This window comes from Xenopus tropicalis, chromosome 8 (genome assembly GCF_000004195.4).
Source record: "Xenopus tropicalis strain Nigerian chromosome 8, UCB_Xtro_10.0, whole genome shotgun sequence".
NCBI lineage: Eukaryota > Metazoa > Chordata > Amphibia > Anura > Pipidae > Xenopus > Xenopus tropicalis.
In genome coordinates, this window is record NC_030684.2 from 35,989,271 (window position 1) to 36,008,035 (window position 18,765).

The 18,765-nt window shown below is 39.4% G+C and overlaps 1 long non-coding RNA gene across 2 annotated transcripts; it reads left to right on the plus strand.

Annotated features, from left to right (window-relative positions):
* The first annotated feature begins 1,906 nt into the window (after positions 1-1,906).
* On the plus strand, positions 1,907-17,527 carry LOC101733838. Of its 2 annotated transcripts, XR_001925207.2 has the most exons (3): positions 1,907-2,123; positions 3,385-3,443; positions 17,057-17,527. It is a non-coding gene; the product is annotated as an uncharacterized LOC101733838 (long non-coding RNA). The 2 variants fall into 2 exon arrangements; XR_208437.4 differs by lacking the exon at positions 3,385-3,443 and having other exon boundaries at positions 1,914-2,123.
* Positions 17,528-18,765: the final 1,238 nt, after the last annotated feature.

Below are 18,765 nucleotides of genomic sequence, written 5' to 3' on the forward strand. Positions count from 1 at the left end.
TTATTGAGAAATTTAAAGCAGGCTTAGGCTACAAAAAGATTTCCAAAGCCTTGAACATCCCACGGAGCACTGTTCCACCGATCATTCAGAAATGGAAGGAGTATGGCACAACTGTAACCCTACCAAGACAAGGCCGTCCACCTAAACTCACAGGCCGAACAAGGAGAGCGCTGATCAGAAATGCAGCCAAGAGGCCCATGGTGACTCTGGACGAGCTGCAGAGATCTACAGCTCAGGTGGGGGAATCTGTCCATAGGGCAACTATTAGTCGTGCACTGCACAAAGTTGGCCTTTATGGAAGAGTGGCAAGAAGAAAGCCATTGTTAACAGAAAACCATAAGAAGTCCCATTTCCAGTTTGCCACAAGCCATGTGGGGGACACAGCAAACATGTGGAAGAAGGTGCTCTGGTCAGATGAGACCAAAATGGAACTTTTTGGCCAAAATGCAAAATGCTATGTGTGGCGGAAAACTAACACTGCACATCACTCTGAACACACCATCCCCACTGTCAAATTTGGTGGTGGCAGCATCATGCTCTGGGGGTGCTTCTCTTCAGCAGGGACAGGGAAGCTGGTCAGAGTTGATGGGAAGATGGATGGAGCCAAATACAGGGCAATCTTGGAAGAAAACCTCTTGGAGTCTGCAAAAGACTTGAGACTGGGGCGGAGGTTCACCTTCCAGCAGGACAACGACCCTAAACATAAAGCCAGGGCAACAATGGAATGGTTTAAAACAAAACATATCCATGTGTTAGAATGGCCCAGTCAAAGTCCAGATCTAAATCCAATGGAGAATCTGTGGCAAGATCTGAAAACTGCTGTTCACAAACGCTGTCCATCTAATCTGACTGAGCTGGAGCTGTTTTGCAAAGAAGAATGGGCAAGGATTTCAGTCTGTAGATGTGCAAAGCTGGTAGAGACATACCCTAAAAGCCTGGCAGCTGTAATTGCAGCAAAAGGTGGTTCTACAAAGTATTGACTCAGGGGGCTGAATAATTGCGCACACCCCACTTTGCAGTTATTTATTTGTAAAAAATGTTTTATTTGTAAGAAATGTTTTGCACCACTTTGTATTGGTCTTTCACGTGGAATTCCAATAAAATTGATTCATGTTTGTGGCTGTAATGTGACAAAATATGGAAAAGTGGGCCGAATACTTTTGCAAGCCACTGTATTTCCTAATTTTAAAGCATTTCTAAAGTATAATATGCTAAGCCAAATCACATTATAAGAGGAAGAAAAATCACATTATAAGAGGACAGTAAGACATTAACTTGTATTAAAAAGGGTACAATGGTATTTAATGGTATTTAATTACCCAAATCTATATTTCTATAGATATATATATATATATATATATATATATATTATGCAGACGTAAATATTACTTTTTTATTTGTGAATTATAAATGTTGCTTTATTATAATAGATCAACTTATACATTATATTTAATTAATATTTTACAATAATGCATACAAGAACTATAGGTAAAGGTTAGAGAGTTCTAGAGCAACCTATATAACTGCATGTTTGACAAACTGGCCAGTCGAACAGCAGTAACCACATGGGGAATATGTACAGTAATTCAGTTTCCGCAAGTGTCAGATGAGAGAGGCAAAAAGACAGTGGAATAAAGAAGGGACAGAGAAAGGTGCACACAGTGAAGGAGAATTTAGAAATCACAAATTGTCAAATAGTTGTGAAGGAAGAGAGGAGATAAGCCCTTATAGCCCTGGGTTCAGAGAGAAAAGGATGAAATATGGGAAAGACCACAAGTGACCTGCATGTTAGAAATTTGGTCCAGCAAGGGTAAGGGTTAATGGCTCCTTGTCCACCTCCAATCAGCATTCAGAGAAAGCCTTTTATAGATCCTGCCCACTCAGTCACATTGCCTGAGCAAATAGGTTTCTGTGTGTGATTAAGTGAAAATTCAGATGTAGGGAGTCAGGGTGTTCCAGTTAATCAACTATTGGGTTTGAATCTTGGCCGATCTGGCCTTGCTCTTGTATTTCCCTTGGTACTGTGTTAACTTTCTGTGTATGATCTGGCCCATACTCTGACCTTGCCTCTGCCTCGTGCCTGGTTACTGGTTCTGTCCTCTAGTAAAGGACCCGGCCCGCAGGTGAGGTTTGCTACACACAGCCACTCTCCTTCATGTGTAAAACTGGTACTAATTCTGGTAGCGTTTCCAGAAATATCCTTTGTTTATTGTATTAGTTCTGCAGATACTTTGTGTACCTAACCAGGAATGTTTTTGCCTTTAATTTGCACTGGGTTCCCAGTCACCGGGGTCCTATAAATCTGAATGCTTACAATACTTTTGTACGTAATATTTTGCTCAGGCCCAATAATCGCTGAATTCCACTGGGAATGAGCAACCCTTGATGGGCTAACTTAGCAGGTTGTAGCAATGGAGAAAATTGTGCAAAACCTGCAGATTCAAATGCTGCAATTACAGGGCCAAGTAGCCTAGGGTGCTGCAGGCCTCCTGTTATGGGCCTAAGATGCACCTTCCAGATAAGTCTGACTGGGCTATTCCCAAGGGGTCATTGCTTAATATAAATTAAAAAGCACTTGTTACCCAGATGATTCCATGAGAGTGGGGTTCATTTTGTCATTTTGAATTTGGTTCAGGGCGAGGCAATGGCTTGAGCAACCCCTTTGTTGGAGCATCACAGTCCTTAATTAGATTATTTAAATGGTTGAATCTGCTTAAGTCTGTCGCAAGATCAACATACTGTAGCCGAAATGCGCCATTTTTAAGGGCTACACTGCATGGGAGATTTTGATCAGATTTAGTGGGTGAGATTTTATCTGATCTAATCATGCTACAGAGAGCAATACTATGCAAAACCACAAGATTATGTGGTATCCTACCACCAGACTGTATATCAGCATGTTATGTTGGATGGGAAATTCTTTCATGTAGTTTACACATCAGATTTTTCCGTCAGTCCCATTATGTTTTGATCCATGCAACTACATTTGATTTCCAACAATGCATTTTGTCGATCTGACACCATTCAACAGAAGCTCCTGTCGATCTGACACCACTTGGAATGAATGGGCTCATAAATCTGTTTTCAGAAATGGGTTAGAAGTTAATATTAACAATGAGCTTGCTAGAACAGACCCCACAGATAATTTTGAAGAATTTATCAAGCTTGGCATTAAAATTGCCTTATGTCTTATTGAGAGACAGAGAGAATAAATGGGGGAAAAACTGTTTATTTCTCCTGAGGAAGCGTGCCTCCAGCATTTGGATATTGCTTTTATTCTTCTGTACACTGTAAGTAGCCTGCATTTTAGCAGGGGATTTGTTATTAAACATTTTTACACTATTTTCGATCTCCATTCTGCTTTTATATACATTGCGGATCCAGCTCCCACTACAATCAAAGCCTGTCCTGGGTATCCTTTTGCTTCATTTCAATTTTGTCTGGTGAGCATATACATTGGATCATATGAGCTGTTATCACACCTTTTAGCCACTAAGCACTATTGGGTGTTTGTTCTACTTAGCAATTTAATATATAAAAAAAAAACATTTTTGCACTAGATTTTGTTTTTTGTTTTACATGCACTTCCATCTACTTGATCATGCACATGTTAGTCAACCCAGCCTGCTTTAAAAAGCTGAGAAATACTTCCTAGTCCTCCCTTGGGTCAGTCCCTGCTATTTAAGAGTTGTAGTTCAACCTTTCCTCTCCCACACCTGAAATATCTAACTGTAGCTATCTTATTATGCCATGGCAGTCACAGGGTTGAGGGAACAGCCCTGATTGAGAGAATACCTTTTTCTACTGATCCCATGCTTTATCCTTTATCCGTCAAGGTGGCTAAAGACTCTTCTCTCCAGTCTCTTCATTATCCTTGGGTTTCCTTGGATACTGAACAAAAATCCCAAGATTACCTTGGTTGAGAGGTCTCTATCTTTTCCAGTCCCATAACATAAATAATAATTCATGTGAACCAAATAACATTCTGCCCCCTCCTGTATCCGTTCCTATACTTACTATGCTTCCTGCGTCTTATGATTTTTCAGATCTATTTAATAAGAAAAAGGCTGATACACGTCACCCTCTTTGTCCTTATGATTTCCCTATTGATCTGATTCCCAATGCTAAAATTCCCCAAGGGAGGGTTTTTTTTAACCTTTCACAGCCTGAACTCAAAGAACTACTTAAAAGAGAATCTTGAGAAGGGTTTATGTGTCATTTCCCATCTCCGGCCGGTGCCCCTGTCTTATTTGTTAAAAAGAAAGATGGTTCCTCATGACCATGTATTGATGTTAGTGAGCTGAATTTTTAAAACGGTTAAGAACAGGTATCTGTTGAAGTACTGCTTGTCTTGGGCAGAACCATTTATACTCCAAATTGAAAAAAGTGTTCCTTTGAGACATCTAACATTTAACTCTTGGGTGTTTAGATTTTGCCTAAAGGGGGTTTCTATGGATAGGGGGATGATGGAACTATTCTTTAATGGCCTGTTCCTTATTGTGGTAAAGAAGTTTATTGGTTTTGCTAATTTCACCCATTTTTTGCACCCATATGATTGTTTGGCTATGGGATGGTAGTAGTGATATGAGAGCATGTGTTACATGCGACTCTCTTTCTTAGGATGGGCCTTCGCTTAGGTGGAAGAGACCTGAATGGAGCTGAGGGTGTAGTTGAACTACAACTTACTGTAGCTGTGTAATGCAGGTGCAGTAAATATGGACGCCAGAGAGGTTCTTGCAGTTTAACTAGTTTATTGTCAGAGACAATGCAAAGCAGGGTTATCATACACTCACACAATCAGAGGTAGATGGTACAATAAAGTACACTCTGAGCAAGAAGAGAGGATGTACACCGGTTTATCCCACCTCTTGGTAGAGTCTGGGCAGGGTAAATACACCTGTCAGCCAATACCCCTGTGGAGGTAGTCTGGGTAGATATCTGCTCCTTCAGGTTGATAACCTCTAGCATATGAGTCCTCCAGGTGAGTAGGGATCAGGGTTTATTCTGGCCTGTCACTATCTCTACTCCGTGGCCCTACACTAAAGCTGGCCATACACGGGCAGATCCGCTCGCTTGGCGATGTCGCCAAGCAAGCAGATCTTCACCTGATATCCCCACCTACGGGTGGGCAATATTGGGGAGGCATGTAGGTGAATTCTACACGCGGCAAAGGGGCAGTCGGTTCGGGGGCCGCATCAACAAGCCGATGCGGTCCCCAATACTCCCAGATCTAATCTCTCCTTTGATGGGGCTATTAGATTGCCCTTTCTTACTATTGAAAAAGAGAGGAATGCAACGCAAGCAAACCCCAAAAGGATTCCCAGACAATAAATTTATGTAAAATAAGCAAATAATACCCAATATCAAGTTGGACCCGGGTGTTCAAACCCCGGGTCTGACACTATGGTTCAGAAAATCACACAATATATGTCGCTCAAACCGTATAAAAAACTGAGGAATCAGAGAATAGCTCACCACATGCCGATGGTGGTCCGGGTGCTCAAGGCCCCGAACCCGCAGCTGAAGGGGAAAATCTCCAAAGTTAGCATATGGAACGTAAAGCACTCCGGACACGTGAAGACTGCTAAAATCCAAAATTTATTTCTTCATGTTTTTAAAACAATGAACGCCTAACGCGTTTCGTGCCCTATTGAGGCACTTAATCATAGGCCCTTTCTTACTAGGTGCTGACTACTTCACTTTCCTAGAAAGTGCTATGACAAATCTGCTGTGCTTACTAAAACCTCGTTCGCGGGGCCCTGTCCCGAACTTCTCCACAGGGATGGTGTCCTCTGGGGTAAAATGGCTTTACTGGGGCCTGTTTTTGCTCCCAGTGGACCCTTGCACTGAGAAGAAGAGGCAGCCAAACAGGAAGTCACACCTCCTTGCTAGACACTGTATCAGTCTGCAGGGGGCGTAGACAACCAGACTAAACCAATAAGGTATAGTTTCATAACTGTAACCTGAGTACAAGGGCTTTTGCCCAATAACAGTAAAGATGTGAAGAGGTAGGATTTAAAGCCATAGGGAGCTTAAACCCATGGGTCCCTACAATTATATTGTATACCTTGTTATAAAACTTAGAATGTCAATACAAAATTTGAATTAAAAACATAATCTGGCGGTGGGGGTTTAACAAATATCTGTCACTTATGACAATCACTAACTCATGTGCTACCAACATATTTCTCAGTGAGAATAGAGCTTTCTATGTTGTAATTATAGTAAGTAGCCAATGTTTTCCACACAATGGAGTTATTTATTTAGTACATGGAAATGATTTAGGCAACTGGCCTGGAGCATGCTTGTGCTGAATCACTTCCTAATGCAATTAATGAGGCTTTTGGCCTGGTATATGATTATAATATTTCTAATGGTACCTGCCAAATTACACAACAGTTCCTTCGATTTTTTTTGTAGACTTCACTATGTAATTTCCTATCCCTCACTTAATTACCTCTCATTAGGAATCGGAATATACCTATAATTCCAAGAGGTATTCTAAGGCTATGACTTCAGCCATTTTAGAACCTAAGGAAAATGTTCATATTGTTCACCCAGTAAAGGACTTCCTTAATTGCAGCAACATCATCCATATATTAAAGGGGTTGTTCACCTTTGAGTTAACTTTTAGTGTGATGCAGAGAGTAATATTCTGAGACAGTTTGCAATTGGTCTTCATTTTTCATTATTTGTAGTTATTTCACTTTTTGTTCAGCAGCTCTGCAGTTTGGTATTTTAGCAATGTTTGGTTGCTAGGGTCCAAATTACCTTAGCAACCAGGGAGCGGTTTGAATGAGAGGATGGTAAATTAATAGGAGAGGATATGAATAGAAAAACAAGTTATAAAATGTAATAATAATAATAAAATTGTAGCCTCACAGAGCAATAGTTTTTTTTGGCTACCAGGGTCAGTGACCCCCATTTGAAAGCTGCAAAGAGTTAGAAGAATAACCAATTATTATTTTCTTCATTTTTTTAAGTAACTTTTTTTTTTACTTTATTTCATTCATGCCACAGAGTGTCTTTTGTGGTTTGGCAGCTCCTATAGGTTATACAGGTATGAGACCTGTTATCCAGAATGCTTGAGACCTGGGATTTTCCGGATAAGGGATCTTTCCGTAATTTGGATCTCCATAACTTAAGTCTGCTAAAAATCATTTAAATATTGAATAAACCCAATAGGCTTAGGCATCAAGTATAAGGTACTGTTTTATTATTACAGAGAAAAAGGAAATCATTTTTAAAAATATAAATTATCAGTTTATAATCGAGTCTATGGGAGATGGGCTTTTTGTAATTCGGAACTTTCTGGATAATGGGTTTCTGGATAAGAGATCCCATACCTGTACTGTAAACTGAATGGATGCAGATTTAATAGGATTTTTAAAAAATAGTTCTATTAACTCAAGAACCCAGTTACTAAAAAATAAAACAAGAAAATAATAATTAGTTATAATTGGACAGCAGGCTTCCCTTTGGTCAGTCGGCTTATGGGACACCTGATATCTAAAGCAGGCAAAATCCATACTTGAGTTTCATGGCGAAGCTGGTCAGGGTTTCTATAGCTAAGGGTCCTTACACATGTTTTTGCCTACGTTCCCCTGAGCTTACAAGTAGTGCAGCCCAGTAAGTTCATTTAGTTTGTACTCATTTTGGCACAGGCAAATGCTGAACACAGTCAGTGGAATGACACAAAGTGTAAAAAAATATATATATATATGTATCTTGTAATACTTGTGAAGTATAAATATATAAATAATAAAAAAATATAAATAATATTAATATCACTTATAAATTAGTGAGATCATAGGGGCTTCTTTATCAAAGTCTGAATTTCGGACTTCAAGAAGTATGAGTGGGAAAAAATTGTATTAGATACAAAAATTTTGGATCGCATCGTGGTTGTACGAAAATATCGTGGTACGATCCGAAAGTTCCAGAACGCTCAGGACCAAGGGTATTCCGGATAAGGGGTCTTTCTGTAATTTGTATTTCCATAAATCAATAAAACATTAATTAAACCCAATAGGATTGTTTTGCATCCAACATTGATTAATTATATCATAGCTGGGATCAATTACAAGGTACTGTTTTATTACTACAGAGAAAAAGGAAATCAGTTTTACAATTCTGAATTATTTGATTAAAATAGTGTCTATGGGAGACGGGCTTTCCGTAATTCGGAGCTTTCTGGATAACAGGTTTACGGATAAGGGATCCCATACCAGTATTTTGTTCCAGGCCCAGCCATCAAGGAGGACGGGTCTGTTTATGTGCTATTTGATATTTATTGTATTAGTCATTATGCATGTATACACATGTTATACACAGTTACAAAAAAGCAAAGCTAGTAGGCTGCTTTTACGACAGAGAAAAAAAAACATAGTTAATTGTGTCTGAAAATACACTGTGCTGACTGTACCTGGTACGTAAATGCACCTTTAACTAAGGTTCTTTTTTGTTAACTGTTGAAATGTGTCTAAATTGTGACACTATGCTGCCATCTACCTGATAGCTATAAAGCCATTGCACTGTGAAAATGCTCTTTGCATGTACATACTGTATATGGGATATCTTTTGTGGAAACCCAGTATCCAGAATACTTTGAATTCTAGTAAGGCCGTCTACAATAGACCCCATTTTACTTATTCATTTATTTCCCCTTATTTATATAGCACTGACACATTTCCACAGGGCTTTACACAGATTATTCATCATTCCCTGTCCAGAGAAGCTTACAATCTAGGGTCACATTACATTCCTGCACACTATGGTCAATTTACTCAGAAGGCAATTCACCTGCTTCTATGTTTTTAGAGTGTGTAAGGAAACTGGAGTACCCAGAGGAAAAACATACAGATATGGGAAAAACAAACAAACTCCTTGCAGATAGCATCCCAGTGCTGCAAGGCAGAGGTGCTACCCACTGAGCCACCTTGCTGCCCCTTTTTAAGCAAAAGGATTGTTTTTTAAAATATTAAATGAAACAATATCTTGTAGCCAAGCTTTGGGATTTTCTCTAGTGTATTTTTCTGCCACAATTTATTATCACCCTCAGCATTTTAATTTTCTCTTATTTTATGGCACAGAACATTCTAGATCACAATCAGTTTAATTACAGTACATTTATAGTGACTACATTTTCTACACTGGAGAGATTAAACATTAGCCAAAGAAACCACTGAACTTTAATGCTAATGTCACACATAGCATAGAGCAGCAGCAGTAGCGTGTTTGTTCTACCTCAGGCAATTAATCAAATGCCAATTCTGCTTACTGTATGTCTAATACCATTCAACTGAATGGCATTTACCTGTCACTGTGCACAGAGAGTGCATTTTGGGCTGAAAAATTCATACTTGATTGTTTACAGGTTAAAATGAACTACTAGTGTGTAATGAGAGGCATTGAAACCAATGGCTTTAGAACTGAGCAGTACAGGTGTTTGCTAGATTTTTTGCTTCAGTAGAGAAAGCACAATATGTACCCAAAGCTAATGGCGAGTGCAGCATTTCAGCAAGTGGAGAAATTGGTAATATTCCACAGTGTCTCTTGTCATTGGAAAATGAAAATATTTTTAATTCACGAGTAATGACTGGTAGTTTTCATTGACAGGAAATGTATATGGGGCATTTCACCACTGGCTGAAATATTCCTGTTGAGAAATACTATATGTCCATTAGTATAAAAAAATACATGTATGGAATCTTAACCTCTACTGCAGGGATATCAAACTCAATCACATAAGGGGGCTGAAATCTAAAACACAGGGTAATTCGCGGGCCGAATTTTTTATTAAGATACTTAGTACAGGTATGGGATCCCTTAACCGGAAACCCGTTATCCAGAAAGTTCCGAATTACGGAAAGGCCATGTCCCATAGACTCCATTATAAGCAAATAATTCAAATTTTTAAAAATGATTTCCTTTTTCTCTGTAATAATAAAACAGAACCTTGTACTTGATCCCAACTAAGATATAATTAATCCTTATTGGAGGCAAAACAAGCCTATTGGGTTTATTTAATATTTAAATTATTTTTATGGAGATCCAAATTACGGAAAGATCCCTTATGCGGAAAACCCCAGGTCTCGAGCATTTTGGATAACAGGTTCCATACCTGTAGTTGAAGGATAAATCCTTCCTCACCCTGAAACACCAAATGGCAACCTAAATCTGGTGCACCCATCCCCCATATTGATTGACAATTTATAGTTACATATAGTTACATAGTTACATAGGGTTGAAAAAAGACCAGTGTCCATCAAGTTCAACCCTTCCGAGTAAACCCAGCACACCTAACCCCCACCTACCAATCTATACACTCACACAAGAACTCATCCAGGCCCTCTTAAAGGCATTAACAGAATCTGCCATTACCACATCTCTAGGAAGGGCATTCCACAACCTCACTGCCCTCACCGTGAAAAAAACACCTACGCTGCTTCAAATGGAAGCTCAGTTCCTCTAATCTAAAGGGGTGGCCTCTGGTGCGTTGATTGTTTTTATGGGAAAAAAGAACATCCCCCATCTGCCTATAATCCCCTCTAATGTACTTGTACAGAGTAATCATGTCCCCTCGCAAGCACCAGAGAAAACATCCTCAACCTTGACAGTCTAACCTCATAGTTTAACTCTTCCATCCCCTTTAGGGCTCTGGCACACGGGGGAGATTAGTCGCCCGCGACAAAACTCCCTGTTCGCGGGCGACTAATCTCCCCCGTGTGCCAGAGCCCTTACCAGTTTAGTTGCAGTGTCTGCACTCTCTCCAGCTCATTAATATCCTTCTTAAGGACTGGAGCCAAAACTGCACTGCATACTCAAGGTGAGGCCTTACCAGGGACCTATAAAGGGGCAAAATTATGTTCTCATCCCTTGAGTCAATGCCCTTTTTTATACAAGACAGCACTTTATTTGCTTTAGTAGCCACAGAATGACACTGCCCGGAATTAGACAACTTGTTATCAACAAAAACCCCTAGATCCTTCTCCATTAAGGATACCCCCTAACACACTACCATTCAGTAGATAGTAGATAAGTTTTCTTTTTATAGCATAAACATGCTTTTATCTTATGAAGATAAAAATCATTCTTATTTTGATTGTCTGCCTTCCAGGAAATATTTGGCAGTAATAAAAGTGAATGGAATTGCTGTGGAATGTTTTCTACTTGTTCTCAAAATGAAAGTACCCAAGCCCAAGCATATTTTGGATGATAATTGCATTTCATTTATGAGGTGTTTCCCCAATGACTATAATGGATATAAATTCACAGCGTTAATTGTCTTGAGACTTTCCTCAAAAACATTGTAGTTAATTGAATCACTTCACAAAGATTTCATTGTAATCAGAGAAAAAATATTTGGGAAAATTCAATTTGGACTTTTCCTGACAGAATTTCCAGACTTGAACCTGTAAATCTGCCAATTAGGGTTCTGTGCCAAGTAATGAATGGCTCTTGCCCCATCAGATATAAAAGCATATATAGAGCTAGAGTTTATGTAATATATCCTGCTGTTGGTGTTCACTCTAATCAATATTATAAAGTTTTACGACCCCTATAAAGAGAGTGTATTCGTGTCATAATACTAAGTAGGTGAGTAGATTTCAAGTTCACCTCAATATCTCTGTTATTTTCATGAACGATGTGATTGATCTGGCTGTCTAGTAAATAACTACCTATGTGAACTAATGATAAAATTGGATGAAATTTAGACAACTCCCTGAGTTAATAATAAACACAATTAGATTACTAAAACAAGCATTCTACATTCCAGTCTTAACTAGACGTGTGCCAGAGATCCCTAAATTGCTGTATCACGGTAATACTCACACATAGATAATAACTGAGGTTGAAAAAAAAAAAGATATCCATCAAGTTCAACCTTTTCTTTTTAAATTAAACCTGCCTAACTGCTAGCTGGTTCAGAGAAAGACAAAATCAAAAATATCTCTAAAGTCTCTCCAGGTTTCCTAAGGGAAAAAAAAAATCCTTCCCAACAGTGACTTGACCAAGTCTCTAGATCAGGGATCCCCAACCTTTTTTACCTGTGAGCCAAATGTAAAAAGAGTTGGGGAGCAACACAAGCATGAAAAATGTTCATAAGGGTGCCAAATAAGGGCTGTGATTGGCTATTTGGTAGCCCCCTATATGGACTGACAGCCTATAGAAGGCTCTGTTTGGCAGCCAAAACTTGCCCAAAAGCCAGGAATTCAAAAATAAGCCCCTACTTTGAGGCCACTGGGAGCAACATCCAAGGGGTTGGGGAGCAACGTGTTGTTCCTGAGGCACTGGTTGGGGATCACTGCTCTAGATCATCTTTATTATTTTAGGGATTATTCCTGTATCCCTGTATTTTCTCATGTGCTATGTGACATGTCACAACTCTCACTTTTTATGCCTTATACCTCCTTTTTTCAAATCAGAATTATTGTTCTCATGTCTGCTGCAAGCACCAACTGGTGAGTAAAGCATTTCTATATGATCCCCTTATATATTTATACATAGTTATCATATCCCCCCTTAAGACCCTCTTCTGCAGTGTAAAATTCCTGCTTGGCCAGCCTTAGTTCAAAACTGAGAATCTCCATACCCTTTAGCCCCTTACTGGTACTTTGTAAAGGTGAAGACATATAGCTGCAGCCATAACATTCTTCACTAAGGGGCAGATTTACTAAAGCTAGAATGACGAATGAAAATATGAGTTTATTGTCCAAAAATCACTATCTTTCGAGCCAAAAAATTCATCTTTATTGTTCCCAAACATAAAGTGTTCCAGCGGCCATTTTAGGACCATTGGCACTCATTCTTGGAAAACAATAATGTGTTTAAGTTTCACTTAGAACTATGTGAAAACAATGATGGGATTAACTTCCCCTTGAAACTGTGTGAAATAGAAAGCAATGATGGGATGGAATGGGATGTGAAATTTGGCTAAATCCCAGTACAGTTTTGCAGGATGTGGCAGAATTCTCTGTTCTTAGTCGAACCAAATCTAACTACTTAAAGGAAAACTAAACCCCTAGAATCACTAAAACATTCATTAAACCCAATAGGATAGTTTTTCTGCCAATAAGGATTAATTATATCTTAGTTGGGATCAAATATAAGGTACTGTTTTATTAATACAGTGAAATAGGAAATCAATTTTAAAATTCGACATTATTTGATTAAAATGGAGTCTATGGGAGATGGGCTTTCCGTAATTTGGAGCTTTCTGGATAACAGGTTTCCGTATAATGGATCCCTTACCTGTACTAATGGTACATTTGCCACCATGAGTACTAACTGTGGTCATTCCAAATGCATAATAAAAAAAAAAGGGTAACTAAATAATAAGGTTACGGGTCAATCTCTCAGCAATGGTCTGGTTCAGAGATCCTTAATAGGTGCCGTAAATCCAAAGATAACATTCTGTCTATTGAAAGAAAACTTAATTTCAAGCAACTTTCCTACAGAGATGTCAATTAAAACTTTTTAGTGGTTTTGAAGTTCTTTATAAATATAACTGCAGCTGACAGCACTATTTGTCTGAAGTTTTACTCTTAAAAAAGTGAAAAAGTCAGATTTTATCTCACCTCCATTTCCCACAAAGTCCTGCATGCTTTATCACAGGTATGTTATTCAGCCACCTTCTGCTACAATGTTTTCATAGTGAGAACCAGCAGTGCAGAGAGTAGCAAGGGAGAGGCAGACACTGCTTCATCAATGATAACCACAAATGACTTCAAAACCACTGACAGTTTTAATGAATGTATATTGCATCACTCAGAATTAAGTTTTCTTTCATTGGATTAAATTGTATTTTTTCGTTCTAAGATAATCCGTTTAGGGGCTTTTCCTTGTTTTTTCTAAATAATATTAGTTTGTATTTGTCTAATGATCACTGAAACAGGACAATGTTTTCAGTTCTGTATGGGTTTCTACATAGCAGTAACCTAAATGTTCTCTGCTTATGTAGTGCCATGTAGTTCTGGCCTAAACACTTTTATAGGTTTCTATGTGTTGTGTTTTCACCCAATTTACACAAATAGGCTGGGGAGTTAATTCCTTTCAGATAATATACAGGGCTAAATAATGAGATACTAACCTGCTATGAGTCCCTAAGGAATACCTGCCAGATAGGACAGTTAGCGAGCAGTGCTGATGAGCAGTCTCTAGACAGCAGTGAATGTGATCCTTGGGCAGCGTATGTGATCCTTGGGCAGCGTGAGCAGTCTCTGGACAGCAGTGTATGTGATCCTTGGGCAGCGTGAGCAGTCTCTAGACAGCTTTATATGTGATCCTTGGGCAGTGTGAGCAGTCTCTAGACAGCAGTGTATGTGATCCTTGGGCAGGGTGAGCAGTCTCTAGACAGCAGTGTATGTGATCCTTGGGCAGGGTGAGCAGTCTCTAGACAGCAGTGTATGTGATCCTTGGGCAGCGTGAGCAGTCTCTAGATAGCAGTGTATGTGATCCTTGGGCAGCGTGAGCAGTCTCTAGGCAGCAGTGTATGTGATCCTTGGGCAGCGTGAGCAGTCTCTAGACAGCAGTGTATGTGATCCTTGGGCAGCGTGAGCAGTCTCTAGGCAGCAGTGTATGTGATCCTTGGGCAGCATGAGCAGTCTCTAGACAGCAGTGTATGTGATCCTTGGGCAGCGTGAGCAGTCTCTAGACAGCAGTGTATGTGATCCTTGGGCAGCGTGAGCAGTCTCTAGACAGAAGTGTATGTGATCCTGGGGCAGTGTGAGCAGTCTCTAGACAGCAGTGAATGTGATCCTTGGGCAGCGTGATCAGTCTCTAGACAGCAGTGTATGTGATCCTTGGGCAGCGTGAGCAGTCTCTAGACAGAAGTGTATGTGATCCTTGGGCAGGAAAGTAACAATCACGGGGGGTACCATATGTTGGGCACCCTTTGGTCATTATAATCACTTACCTGATACCCTGGGCAGGAGTTCCTGTTAGCAGAAAGCTGCACTGGCCATGGTATTTCTGTATAAGCACCATGGAGCAACCTTCTTCTCTTTTTACTTTGTGCTGGGTGTGTATGTGGAGTAGAATGTAAAGCTGAACTTTAAGCAAAAAAGCTGCATTTTTCTCTCTACTGTGCATGTGTCAGCCCCGGGCCATCAAATAATAAAGAAGCAGAAAAAGATGATCGCTCTGTGGTTCTCACACAAAAGTACCCCAAGCCAGAGCAGTTTTCTGCTAATGAGCACATGGTATCAGGTATGCTATTATAATCACTGGGGGGTAGAGTTTAATATTTGGTACCCCCCAGTGATTTTAACTGTACTTCTTCTTAAATTACTTCTCCAAATGACTACTATTCAAATAAATATCTTGCCCATTTTTGAGGGTTTGTAATAAAAAACAATATGGATAAATATGCCTACTGTTAACCCACAGTGCAATGTTGCAATTTACCCCCAAAAAATACCTTCAAGCATGTCTTTAAATCTTGTATTATGTGTAATTAACATTTGCAGTGTAATGGAAATGCAACTGAATACTTGATATGCACATACTATTCTAGTACCTTCTATGTACCATAGTAATAGTGTATGGTGAGTTAGTCGCTGACGATAGATCTCTGCTACCGCAGCCGATTAACCTCTCCGAAATGCCTTTCCACCAGCAACAATAGGGGTCGCCGGTGGAAAGGCCTATACATCGTTATGGCTTTCCGAAGTGGTGCAGGAGAACTTTGCGCAACTTTGGAAAGCCAAAGAGATGCATTTCGGAGCATTTAGTCGCCCACAGTAACAGAGATCCATCACAGCCGGCTAAATTGCTCCATTAGACATTAGCATTAGGATACAAATCAGATACAAATACATAGATTGCAAGCAATCTCCTTCCAAGGCACTGCCTTTACAGATTAGCAGAAGAGATGCCTCCCAACAATTTTTTTTTTATATTATTCTTCCATTTTTATAGCATACGGCTGTAACAGGCTAGATCCATTTCTCTTCATGAAACATTGCTTGAGTTTAGTACTGATCTTGGCCCTTTCGGCATTCCCACACTGACGGGGTTGCTTAATTGATCATCATTAGAGGACTGTCCCTTCCCCTTACTGAGACATTATTCTGCAATCCTTCCTTTCAGTTTCAAAAACAGGCAGATTATGTGCTGCTTTTCAGAGGTTTTATATTTGGCAAATTATATCAATATAATACAAAAGAGCTATAATTATCTTGTAAAATATATCCATATAATTAGTCTTTAGTGGGGTCACTTATCATAACTCGATAAAAAAATGTGTATTACAAACCACTTTTTTATAAGTTTTATAAACTTTATCATCTAACAATTTGTAGCATCAGCTTTAATTGTCTAGCTGCACAGACCACAAACGGCCTCCAGAGGGCAGCAGAAACCTGCAGTTCTACACCTGGTAATGCAGTCAGTGCCCAGAATAACATTTACAGGTTATAGAAATACTCCCCAATTCCAGCAATTAGACTTCACAGGAAGAAGCTTCTGGGCATCAACACATGGAGGCATATTTATCAAAAATCAAATAAAAAAAAATCAAATCAAAAATGGAAAAATCATGAACTAAAACTTCTATCTATCTCCACATAGAGGTGGTCCTCATCCTGAAGGCATGCATATTGGTAAAAGATTCACTCTCTTGGCAACCTTACCACCCACTTTCAGGTTGTGTTTCTTCCCTTGGGATGCCACCCCTCATAGTGATTGGCCAATTTGGGAAATTACTAATCAGTTCATGAAATACAATGTTATTTTAAATTGCAGAGTGATTGATGCTGTGGCAAAATTGTGGGAATACATTATTCAGGGGTAACTCCCTATTGTGGCCTTGTCCCTTAGAACTCCTCTCTGACCTAATATACTTATAGAGTATACCAGGGGGTGCACTATTTACAGTACATTGGTTGTGCATTGCTATAACTGTATTTGTCACTTATTCAAGTGATGATTTAACTTGGGTATGCTGAATTAGTTGGAATTGCATTGATATGGATGATATAATCCCCACCTTTAGAGAATGGTTAAAGCTATACATAACATCTAATGTAATGCCTGTTGTTTTAATCTTTTCTAGATGTGATGCCAAAAGGAGATGAACCAATGAAAATGGAGACTGCCAAGAAAGATGCCCCACAATGCGTATCTGGGGGCTGACGAATGTAAAGCCAGGCACTTGCCTGGGAGCTAATGATATACAATGCCCAATGTTACTATCACAGGAGAAAAGAAGAACACTTGTGTCTCAATACACCTGAAAACAAATTTAGTTTAGCAAAAACATCAAAACATTACAAATGACCATATTAGTAAGATTCGGAGAAATGCCCAAATTTACTTAGTTCATATATCAGCAGAATATATTGAAGTCTGTAGAGCAATGACAGGCAGTGACGAATGGTGACAGCTTTATAAACTTCCGTCACAGGGGGATGAGGCTGTCGGAAAATAACCTGATCTGTCATTTCTGCAGCATTTTACCTTTCATGCAAAGAATAAACAAATAAAGAATTCTTGACTAAAACGAATGTATTCAGTCAACAAACTACATGAACAGATTCTTTTCTGCCATTGAAGGTTACGTAATGGCCTCAGAGTGGTAGCCCCAATCTGTGCTACTTTATTATATGTCTGCTGCATCCAAACTATGGAGCTTGTGGCACAGGACTGTTGGACTCAAGTGGGGTCGTGCAATAACAACACTAAAGGTGGCCATACACATAGCAATTTCGACGAGTCGACAGTTATCCTTAGCCTTTTGCGGCATCGATCGCCTCGTCGAGCCACCATAAATGCACCAAATAACGTACGAAGCGAGGTTTCGTACGATATCATCGGTGCGTGTATAGCCAGCTTCAGGTCGCATAGGTACAATAAACCATAGCAACCAATCTGGACGTAGCACTTTAACAAGCAAATATGTTGCAATGATTTACTACAACTGAGCAAAATTAATGCCTTCAATTACTATGTTTTTGTACGACAAGGTTGCTCTAGCTCTAATGGTGGTTCTCGTTCAGAGGTATAACAGTCCCATGACCAATAAGATACTTTACCCTCAGTAGGGGAACTAGTAGCATAACTACACTGCTTGTGGCCAGCCCAGTCCAGGGTTTATGCAGCTCAGTACAATCTCTGCCACCACGATCTGAAACCTCACAGGACTGCAGTGTGGTCTAAAACCGACTGAAATCAGCTAAACTGGGCATTAATGGCCACCCTAACCACCTTTTCCTTTCAGCCCATTTTTATACCAGGATTAAACAGCTGCTGAATATCTGACCATCACTATTAGCCTTCCAACTTAAAATGAACTCAAACATTGGCTGACAACTGGGGCATTAGAAGCTCTAATTAATGAATTTATTAATTTTCAAGCTAAAATTAATTATTTAAAAGGAATACTGTCATGGGAGTACATGTTTATTTCAAAACACATCAGTTAATAGAGGTCTCCAGCAGAATCCTGCATTGAAATCTGTTTTTCAAAAACACTGATTTTTTTTTTATATTTCATACATTTGTTGGTTCAAGAATAAAAATTTTAATGGTAGAGCAAATTATTTGCCATGTAAACAGTGTAATTTAGAAGGAGCAGGAAGTAGTGTGGAAGCAAAATACAGAACTCTGTCCATTCATTGGCTAATGAGGCCTAGCATGTACTGTATGTGTGCCTTGGCTTGTTTGTGAGCACTGTGAATCCTATGATTCCAGGAGGCGGCAATTAATTCTTAAAATGACAATTTTCTATTTAGGATTACCCAATAGCAAATACTACTAAAAAAG